The sequence below is a fragment of the Dermochelys coriacea genome, chromosome 2 (assembly GCF_009764565.3).
Source record: "Dermochelys coriacea isolate rDerCor1 chromosome 2, rDerCor1.pri.v4, whole genome shotgun sequence".
In the NCBI taxonomy this organism is placed as follows: domain Eukaryota; kingdom Metazoa; phylum Chordata; order Testudines; family Dermochelyidae; genus Dermochelys; species Dermochelys coriacea.
The window spans coordinates 123,412,437-123,423,319 of NC_050069.1; the positions used below are offsets into that span (position 1 = coordinate 123,412,437).

The 10,883-nt window shown below is 42.1% G+C and overlaps 1 pseudogene; it reads right to left on the reverse strand.

Moving 5' to 3' along the window:
• Positions 1–2,047: 2,047 nt before the first annotated feature.
• Positions 2,048–10,844, reverse strand: LOC122458787 (annotated as a pseudogene).
• Between the last annotated feature and the right edge of the window lie 39 nt (positions 10,845–10,883).

Below are 10,883 nucleotides of genomic sequence, written 5' to 3' on the forward strand. Positions count from 1 at the left end.
TCTGATCCGCACTCAGTGCAGTGGATGCTGAAGTGTAGAAACATATTTTTAAATCAAAGGGTTGTTTGTTTATTTCATGCTGAGACTCACCATGAAAATTAATAGCTCATGTGCAGCCAAGAGTTCCCTCTCTCCAAGATAGCAGAAAAGGAATTCTGAAATAAACAGGTACCTTCATTCTACATAGGTTGGGCTTGTATTTTGAAAATCCAAGTCTGTTAGCTGTATGAAGGAGACCTTTTCTTAAAAAGTGTGTCTGTGCAGACATATAAAAGCGACTTCTTTGGGGTTACATTTTAGCACACAGCTTTATCACGTTATATTCAACAGGACAGTATTTAAAGGGAATATGTTTGTGCAGTCATAGTGAGTATAATAAAATAAATAAACCCTTATGTAATGTCATTTCATGTTTGTTCTTTTCTTGTTCACAGAGCAGAACCAGGAAGTAAGGTGTGTGTTGCTTCCTAGAAGCATGAATTTCCAAAGTGCTTGCAGGTTGGTGGGAATATTTTCAATATACCTAGAGGTTCGCTCATGTACCCAGCTTATTTAATCTCTACCCTGAAATCAAAGCATTAGGAGCAGTCCCAAAAAAAGGGAGGAAATTACTCAAAAAGCTCTGTGTCTCTAATATTTTATTCCATGGTAACTGGTTGCTGGGAATTTGCACAAACAGCTCTAGCACCAACATTTATGAAGATATGGGTTCTACATAAACATAGTGTACAATATTTACAAATAAGTATTTAGGGCCTGATTCTCCATTGCCCTAGTTTATACCAGTGTGACTCCATTGATTTCAGTGAGATTACTCCATCATAAAACTAGAAGATGGCAGTGGAGAATTAGTCCCTAGTATGATGCTAGGTGAAATTAAAATTATTACAAAGCAGATGATTGCAAGGAAATGCATTTTATTTTTTATATTTTACACAGTTGTTTCTTGTACAGCACTTGCCCATTGGTATGTTACCTACAGGGGAAACAGAACATAAAAACATAAGAACGGCCATACTGGGTCAGACCAAAGGTCCATCTAGCCCGGTATCCTGTCTTCAGATAGTGGCCAATGCCAGGTGCCCCAGAGGAAATGAACAGAAACGGTAATCATCAAGTGATCCATCCCCTGTCACCCATTCCCAGCTTCTGGCAAACAGAGGCTAGGGATACCATTCCTGCCCATCCTGGAAAATAGCCACTGATGGACCTATCCTCCATGAATTTATCTAGTTCTTTTTTGAACCCTGTTATATTCTTGGCCTTAACAACATTCTCTGGCAAAGAGTTCTACAGGTTGACTGTGCGTTGTGTGAAGAAATACTTCCTTTTATTTGATTTAAACCTGCGGCCTATTAATTTCATTTGGTGACCCCTAGTACTTGTGTTATGAGAAGGAGTAAATAACACATCCTTATTTACGTTCTCCACACCAGTTATGATTTTATAGATCTCTATCACATCCCTCCTTAGTCATCCCTTTTCCAAGCTGAAAAGTCCCAGTCTTATTAATCTCTCCTCATACAGAAGTAATTCCATACCCCTAATCATTTTTGTTACTCTTTTCTGAACCTTTTGCAATTCTGATATATCTTTTTTGAGATCAGGCAACCACGTCTGCACACAGTATTCAATATGTGAGCGTACCGTGGATTTATATAGAGGCAATATGATATTTTCTGTCTTATTATCTACTCCTTTGTTAATGATTCCGATATTCGGTTAGCTTTTTTTTTTTTGATTTCCACTGCACATTGAGTGGATGTCTTCAGAGAACTATCCACAATGACGCCAAGATCTCTTTCCTGAGTTGTAACAGATAATTTAGACCCCATCATTTTATATGTATAGTTGGGATTATGTTTTCCAATGTGCATTACTTGGCATTTATCAACATTGAATTTCATCTGCCATTTTGTTGCCCTGTCACCCAGTTTTGAGAGGTCCTTTTGTGCTCTTTGCAATCCGCCTGGGTCTTAACTATCTTTAGTAATTTTGTATCATCTGCAAATTTTGCCACCTCACTGTTTACCCCTTTTTCCAGAACACTTGCAAGCAGTCTGAAAACAGGAAAAAGTGCCATTAGAAATGTAAATATTACAAAACATTTACATTCAAATGGTTTTATTGCATTGCTAGCCATGCCTATGTTAAGTTAGTACAATTCATGAGACTGTGGGCCATATCCTCATCTGGTATAATTGGCCTAGCTCCATTGATTTCAGTGGGGGTGGTGCAATCTGCATCTACTGAAGATCTGGTCCTGCTTGTGTACTCTTTGTATGCCTGCACAGGTAATTGTTTTATTCCTGAGATGTATTTCTCTATATCAAATTTGATCTTCTGCTTTATAACATAAGAACATAGGAATGGCCCTACTGGGTCAGACCAAAGGTCCATCTAGAACAGTATCCTGTCTTCCGACAGTGGCCAGTGCCAGGTGCCCCAGAAGGAATGAACAGAAAAGGTAATCATCAAGTGATCCATCCCCTGTCACTCATTCCCAGCTTCTGGCAAAATGTATAGTTGTACAGTACTAAGAAAGAGTGCAATTTACAGTCATTTAGAAAGCAACCAGTGCGTTTTTATTGTGCTTTTGACAGTCGTAGCCCAATATTATCATTATCAAGTCCTCTAATCACATGAACAGATGAGCAAAATTCTTAGTAATTTGAATTATTTGTTGTTCCCCAAGCTACAAAGATTGGCCAATAATACAGGAAAGTGAAATAAAATTACCCAAGCTATTTAGACACTTGAGGCGATGCCTTTATGGTACAGTCCTGCTGCTGCAAGATCTTGTTTAGCAACAGAAATCTGAGTTTTTATAGGAAGCAGAATCTGCCAAAGAAGAGGCTGTTGTTAGTTTTATAGTGCCTGATGAAGAAGAGGAAAGGGTGATCTGCTGCAAACTGAATGGCAGAAATGAGACTTCGTGCTGGCATAGAAGCCACACTGGCAGCTGCAGCCTCAGTGCCTTCTTCATCGATCTCCACAAAGCACTTGTGAAAAACATTTGACAAAACAAGATCATTTTTCCCAGTCATCCCTCTGAAATCAGCTCGGTTCTGACTGAAGGCATCTCACATACCCATGCTGCTCAAAGTAGAGTTGAGGTCATAACTTTCTTCCATTTTGATCCTGGGCAGATACACGTCCACTTCAGTTTTCTCCATCATTTCTGAGCTGGTCCATCTGGATAATGTCTCATACATCAAGTCTCTTTCTAGCTACAAGAAAAGGAGTACTTGTGGCACCTTAGAGACTAACAAATTTATTTGAGCATAAGCTTTCGTGAGCTACAGATCACTTCATCGGATATATTCAGTGGAAAATACAGTGGGAAGATTTATATACACACACAGAGAACATGAAACAATGGGTTTTATCATACACACTGTAAGGAGAGTGATCACTTAAGATTAGCCATCACCAGCAGGAGAGGGCGGCAAGGAGGGAAACCTTTCATGGTGAGAAGCAAGGTGGGCCATTTCCAGCAGTTAACAAGAACGTCTGAGGAACAGTGGGGGGTGGAGTGGGGGGGAGAAATAACATGGGGAAATAGTTTTACTTTGTGTAATGACTCATCCACTCCGGTCTCTATTCAAACCTAAGTTAATTGTATCCAGTTTGCAAATTAATTCCAATTCAGAAGTCTCTCGTTGGAGTCTGTTTTTGAAGTTTTTTTGTTGAAGGATAGCCATTCTCAGGTCTGTAATCGAGTGACCGGAGAGACTGAAGTGTTCTCTGACTGGTTTTTGAATGTTATAATTCTTGACGTCTGATTTGTGTCCATTCATTCTTTTACGTAGAGACTGTCCAGTTTGACCAATGTACATGGCAGAGGGGCATTGCTGGCACATGATGGCATATATCACATTGGTAGATGCGCAGGTGAACGAGTCTCTGATAGTGTGGATGATGTGATTAGGCCCTATGATGGTGTCCCCTGAATAGATATGTGGAAACAGTTAGCAACGGGCTTTGTTGCAAGGATAGGTTCCTGGGTTAGTGGTTCCGTTGTGTGGTGTGTGGTTGCTGGTGAGTATTTGCTTCAGCTTGGGGGACTGTCTGTATGCAAGGACTGGCCTGTCTCCCAAGATCTGTGAGAGTGATGGGTCGTCCTTCAGGATAGGTTGTAGATCCTTGACGGTGCATTGGAGAGGTTTTAGTTGGGGGCTGAAGGTGATGGCTAGAGGCGTTCTGTTATTTTCTTTGTTCGGCCTGTCCTGTAGTAGGTGACTTCTGGGTACTCTTCTGGCTCTGTCAATCTTTTTTTTCACCTCAGGAGATGGGTATTGTAGTTGTAAGAATGCATGATCAAGATCTTGTAGGTGTTTGTCTCTGTCTGAGGGGTTGGAGCAAATGCAGTTATATCGTAGAGCTTGGCTGTAGACAATGGATCGTGTGGTGTGATCTGGATGAAAGCTAGAGGAAGGAATAGCGGTCAGTAGGTTTCCGATATAGGGTGGTGTTTATGTGACCATCGCTTATTAGTACCGTAGTGTCCAGGAAGTGGATCTTTTGTGTGGACTGGTCCAGGCAGAGGTTGTTGGTGGGATGGAAATTGTTGAAATCATGGTGGAATTCCTCAAGGGCTTCTTTTCCATGGGTCCAGATGATGAAGATGTCATCAATGTAGCGCAAGTAGAGTAGGGGCATTAGGGGATGAGAGCTGAGGAAGCGTTGTTCTAAGTCAGCCATAAAAATGTTGGCATACTGTGGGGCCATGCGGGTACCCATCGCAGTGCCACTGATTTGAAGGTATACATTGTCCCCAAATGTGAAATAGTTATGGGTGAGGACAAACTCACAAAGTTCAGCCACCAGGTTAGCCGTGAAATTATCGGGGATACTGTTCCTGACGGCTTGGAGTCCATCTTTATGTGGAATGTTGGTGTAGAGGGCTTCTACATCCATAGTAGCTAGGATGGTGTTTTTAGGAAGATCACCGATGGATTGTAGTTTCCTCAGGAAGTCAGTGGTGTCTTGATGGGGCGTCCAGGATTTCCAGGTTTATGGATCTTGGGTAGCAGATAGAATACCCCAGGTCTGGGTTCCAGGGGTGTGTCTGTGTGGATTTGTTCTTGTGCTTTTTCAGGGAGTTTCTTGAGCAAATGCTGAAGTTTCTTTTGGTAACCCTCAGTGGGATCAGAGGGTAATGCCTTGTAGAAAGTGGTGTTGGAGAGCTGCCTAGTAGCCTCTTGTTCATATTCCGACCTATTCATGATGACGACAGCATCTCCTTTGTCAGCCTCTTTGATTATGATGTCCATAAACCTGGAAATCCTGGACGCCCCATCATCTCAGGCATTGGCACCCTGACAGCAGGATTGTCTGGCTATGTAGACTCCCTCCTCAGGCCCTACCTTACCAGCACTCCCAGCTATCTTCGAGACACCACTGACTTCCTGAGGAAACTACAATCCATCGGTGATCTTCCTAAAAACACCATCCTAGCAACAAAGCCCGTTGCCAACTCTGTCCACATATCTATTCAGGGGACACTATCATAGGGCCTAATCACCTCAGCCACACTATCAGAGACTCGTTCACCTGCGCATCTACCAATGTGATATATGCCATCATGTGCCAGCAATGCCCCTCTGCCATATACATTGGTCAAACTGGACAGTCTCTACGTAAAAGAATAAATGGACACAAATCAGACATCAAGAATTATAACATTCAAAAACCAGTCGGAGAACACTTCAATCTCTCCGGTCACTCAATTACAGACCTGAGAATGGCTATCCTTCAACAAAAAAACTTCAAAAACAGACTCCAACGAGAGACTTCTGAATTGGAATTAATTTGCAAACTGGATACAATTAACTTAGGCTTGAATAGAGACCGGGAGTGGATGAGTCATTACACAAAGTAAAACTATTTCCCCATGTTATTTCTCCCCCCCACTCCACCCTCCACTGTTCCTCAGACGTTCTTGTTAACTGCTGGAAATGGCCCACCTTGCTTCTCACCATGAAAGGTTTTCCTCCTTGCCGACCCCTCCTGCTGGTGATGGCTCATCTTAAGTGATCACTCTCCTTATATGACAAAGGAGGTGCTGTCGTCATCATGAATAGGTCGGAGTATGAACAAGAGGCTACTAGGCAGCTCTCCAACACCACTTTCTACAAGCCATTACCCTCTGATCCCACTGAGAGTTACCAAAAGAAACTACAGCATTTGCTCAAGAAACTCCCTGAAAAAGCACAAGAACAAATCCGCACAGACACACCCCTGGAGCCCCGACCTGGGGTATTCTATCTGCTACCCAAGATCCATAAACCTGGAAATCCTGGACGCCCCATCATCTCAGGCATCGGCACCCTGACAGCAGGATTGTCTGGCTATGTAGACTCCCTCCTCAGGCCCTTCGTTACCAGCACTCCCAGCTATCTTCGAGACACCACCGATTTCCTGAGGAAACTACAGTCCATTGGTGATCTTCCTAAAAACACCATCCTAGCCACTATGGATGTAGAAGCCCTCTACACCAACATTCCACACAAAGATGGACTACGATCCGTCAGGAACAGTATCCCCGATACTGTCACGGCTAACCTGGTGGCTGAACTTTGTGACTTTGTCCTGACCCATAACTATTTCACATTTGGTGACAATGTATACCTTCAAATCAGCGGCACTGCGATGGGTACCCGCATGGCCCCACAGTATGCCAACATTTTTATGGCTGACTTAGAACAACGCTTCCTCAGCTCTCGTCCCCTAATGCCCCTACTCTACTTGCGCTACATTGATGACATCTTCATCATCTGGACCCATGGAAAAGAAGCTCTTGAGGAATTCCACCATGATTTCAACAATTTCCATCCCACCATCAACCTCAGCCTGGACCAGTCCACACAAGAGATCCACTTCCTGGACATACGGTGCTAATAAGCGATGGTCACATAACCACCACCCTATATCGGAAACCTACTGACCGCTATTCCTACCTACATGCCTCTAGCTTTCATCCAGATCATACCACTCGATCCATTGTCTACAGCCAAGCGCTACGATATAACCGCATTTGCTCCAACCCCTCAGACAGAGACAAACACCTACAAGATCTCTATCATGCATTCCTACAACTACAATACCCACCTGCTGAAGTGAAGAAACAGATTGACAGAGCCAGAAGAGTACCCAGAAGTCACCTACTACAGGACAGGCCCAACAAAGAAAACAACAGAACGCCACTAGCCATCACCTTCAGCCCCCAACTAAAACCTCTCCAACGCATCATCAAGGATCTACAACCTATCCTGAAGGACGAGCCATCACTCTCACAGATCTTGGGAGACAGACCAGTCCTTGCTTACAGACAGTCCCCCAAGCTGAAGCAAATACTCACCAGCAACCACACACCACACAACAGAACCACTAACCCAGGAACCTATCCTTGCAACAAAGCCCGTTGCCAACTCTGTCCACATATCTATTCAGGGGATACCATCATAGGGCCTAATCACATCAGCCACACTATCAGAGGCTCGTTCACCTGCGCATCTACCAATGTGATATATGCCATCATGTGCCAGCAATGCCCCTCTGCCATGTACATTGGCCAAACTGGACAGTCTCTACGTAAAAGAATGAATGGACATAAATCAGACGTCAAGAATTATAACATTCAAAAACCAGTTGGAGAACACTTCAATCTCTCTGGTCACTCGATCACAGATCTTAGAGTGGCTATACTTCAACAAAAAAGCTTCAAAAACAGACTCCAACGAGAGACTGCTGAATTGGAATTAATTTGCAAACTGGATACAATTAACTTAGGCTTGAATAGAGACTGGGAATGGATGAGTCATTACACAAAGTAAAACTATTTCCCCATGGTATTTCTCCCTCCCTCCCACCCCACCCCCCACTGTTCCTCTGATATTCTTGTTAACTGCTGTAATTAGCCTACCTTGCTTGTCACCATGAAAGGTTTTCCTCCTTTCCCCCCCCTGCTGCTGGTGATGGCTTATCTTAAGTGATCACTCTCCTTACAGTGTGTATGATAAACCCATTGTTTCATGTTCTCTGTGTGTGTGTATATAAATCTCTCCTCTGCTTTTTCCACCAAATGCATCCGATGAAGTGAGCTGTAGCTCACGAAAGCTTATGCTCTAATAAATTTGTTAGTCTCTAAGGTGCCACCGGTACTCCTTTTCTTTCTCCTTATAGTGTGTATGATAAAATCCCATTGTTTCATTTTCTCTGTATGTGTATATAAATCTCCCCACTGTATTTTCCACTGAATATATCCGATGAAGTGAGCTGTAGCTCACGAAAGCTTATGCTCAAATAAATTTGTTAGTTTCTAAGGTGCCACAAGTACTCCTTTTCTTTTTGCGAATACAGACTAATACGGCTGCTACTCTGAAACCTGTCATTATTTCTAGTTACAGTTAGTTAAAAAAGAGAGAATCAAAAATTACACAGTGAAAATGAAACTTCCTTAATGTTGATGTCCTTCACCATCCTGAATGGAGAAACTATAGAGATGGTTTATAAATATAGTGAAGATCACTGAAAAGCTTCTGGCTAGTTTACAGGTGTCTTCTCACCTGTAAAGCAGCGTGTTTTTTTACAGCAGGTTCATGCAGTAACTGGAAGATTTCAGTGTTTAAAGCCAGAAGGGATGATCATTATCATCTAATCTGATGTCCTGCACATTGGAGGCCTCAGAATCATACCCACCCACTCCTGCAATAGGCCCATAACCTCTGGCTGAGTTACTGAAATCCTCAAATCTTGTTTTAAAGATTTCAAGTTACAGAGAATCCACCATTTACTGTAGTTCAAACTAGCAAGTGACCCATGCCCCACGCTGCAGAGGAAGGTGAAACCCTCCTGGGTCTCTGCCATGCTGACCTGAGGGAAAATTCCTTCCTGACCCCACCTTGTGAATACCTTCAGTGTTGACTATTTGTAGCATAATAGCAACAGAGTCCTGTTTTACATGATAGTAATCATACTGAATGTCTTTAGTCTTTGGCATTCTAGCATATCCATATGCAATGTATCAGAAAATTATGTTTGTTAATTAATTACATATATACTTAGTCATTTTGTTAGCTGAGTTGTTCTAATTTATATTTGTCCTTATTTAAAATATTTATCGTATTAAAATACATTCAAAGATGTAGATATTTGTTTAGTATGAAGTGTTCCCATCTATCCTGGCTTTTTGTCAAGGGTTCCTGTAGTCTCTGGTTTTGCGTGGGCTGAAAGAACTGCCTTTCTTGCAGGATTTTGGGGCTTCTGCTTCTAGGACTGGATGACAGTAAGAAGTGCAAAAAAGTGTTGGGTCTATAAAAATCTTGTCATAGGTCAATAAAGGCTCAGGTTCTCTGAGTGTTCAACAATGTTTGGGTCTGTCCTTATTTTTTCCTGAGCCAGATCTTTTCACCCGTTCCTAATACAAGAATGTAGCATCACCTACTCTCAGACAGCAGCCATATAGACATTAGGATATAAAAACAATTGAATTCCCAGTATTAATATGATTAATTTCTTTACCATTTCTAGGCCAGTAATGTCATCTGGTAGCAGTATGAGCATGCTGAGGTCATTATTGACATATGGGAGCTCAACAATATGAGTGTGCACTGTTTGTATGTAGGTCCAATTAAATTTCCCTCTCTGGAACATCATCTGCACTGGCTTAGTTGTATTCTGCAACAAGGCAAAGGAGGACAAATGTCACTTTGAAAGGATCAGGTGAAAACAATATACCGTAGTTAAGAATGAACATTAAATTTTCTTGTCTGTGCTACTTATAACTAGTTAGGGTTACTAAAAAATGAAACTTCATAGAACCAATTTATTTGTCACTATTTATGCTGATATTTCAACCTCTCTGCTTTGACACTGAGGTTATGTCTATAAAGCAATTTAAGCCCAGGTCTGAGCCCAGGCTCAAGCCAACCCCACTTTGCGTCCACATGTCCACATGTGCGTCCTACAAATGTGCTATTCTCAGGCTCAGACCCAGGGTCCCAGGTTCCTGCAGGGCTGGAGGGCCCAGCCAGTGTTAAGCTGAGACCTAGGGTCCGAGCAGGGCCCTGGCCTAATTCAGTCAGGTCCCAGAAGTCCTCTGGATGTATCCCAGAGTTCCCAGCAGCAGAGGAGCAGGCAGCCAAGGCAGCACCCAGAAGTGTCATTACTGCCTGGCTGAGCCTGTAACATCCATGCAGGGTTTCAGGCACTTAGCTCTGAAATTAACCAACCCACTAAAAATTACCTGCTTAAAAGTGTCAACCAGTTACATGGAGAAAAAACATCACCTTTCAAGAAAGTAAGTGAAGCAGTTCATCTATCTGTGTAATGGGGATACAATTCATCTTTCTGATTGGTCTATGTCAACAAACCATACAAGACCTAAATGCAAATATTTCAATTACATCTGCAAAATGGTTTATTATTTTTTAAGATTTATTTCCCACTAACCCTTTGTAGATACTCATATCAAGATTACAGGGATTTTTAAATTTGCTTTTCTGGACAGGACTATATCTAAACATGAACATTCATAGATGATTGATAACATATATAACTAAAAATATTTTGCTTCTGTGAAGACAGCTTTATGCTCCTAGTAAACTGTGTCATAACATGAACTCTCTTTTCTATTTGGCAGTAGTTGGCCAATATATATTGCCAAATAATATGCAAGACTTGTCTCTCTCTTTCCTTATAGGAATACTTACAATTGATCAAAAAATATTACTGCATAGAGCCATGAGCTGTTGATTTCATGGGAGCAGCAGAAGAAGTCAAAGAGAGATCAATTCCAGTGTTGAATGCCTGACTGAAGGTGAGCTCAGGACTGTTCTTTTACCATTCACAGAGAGGCATCATGTATTTTTCCACCCTAA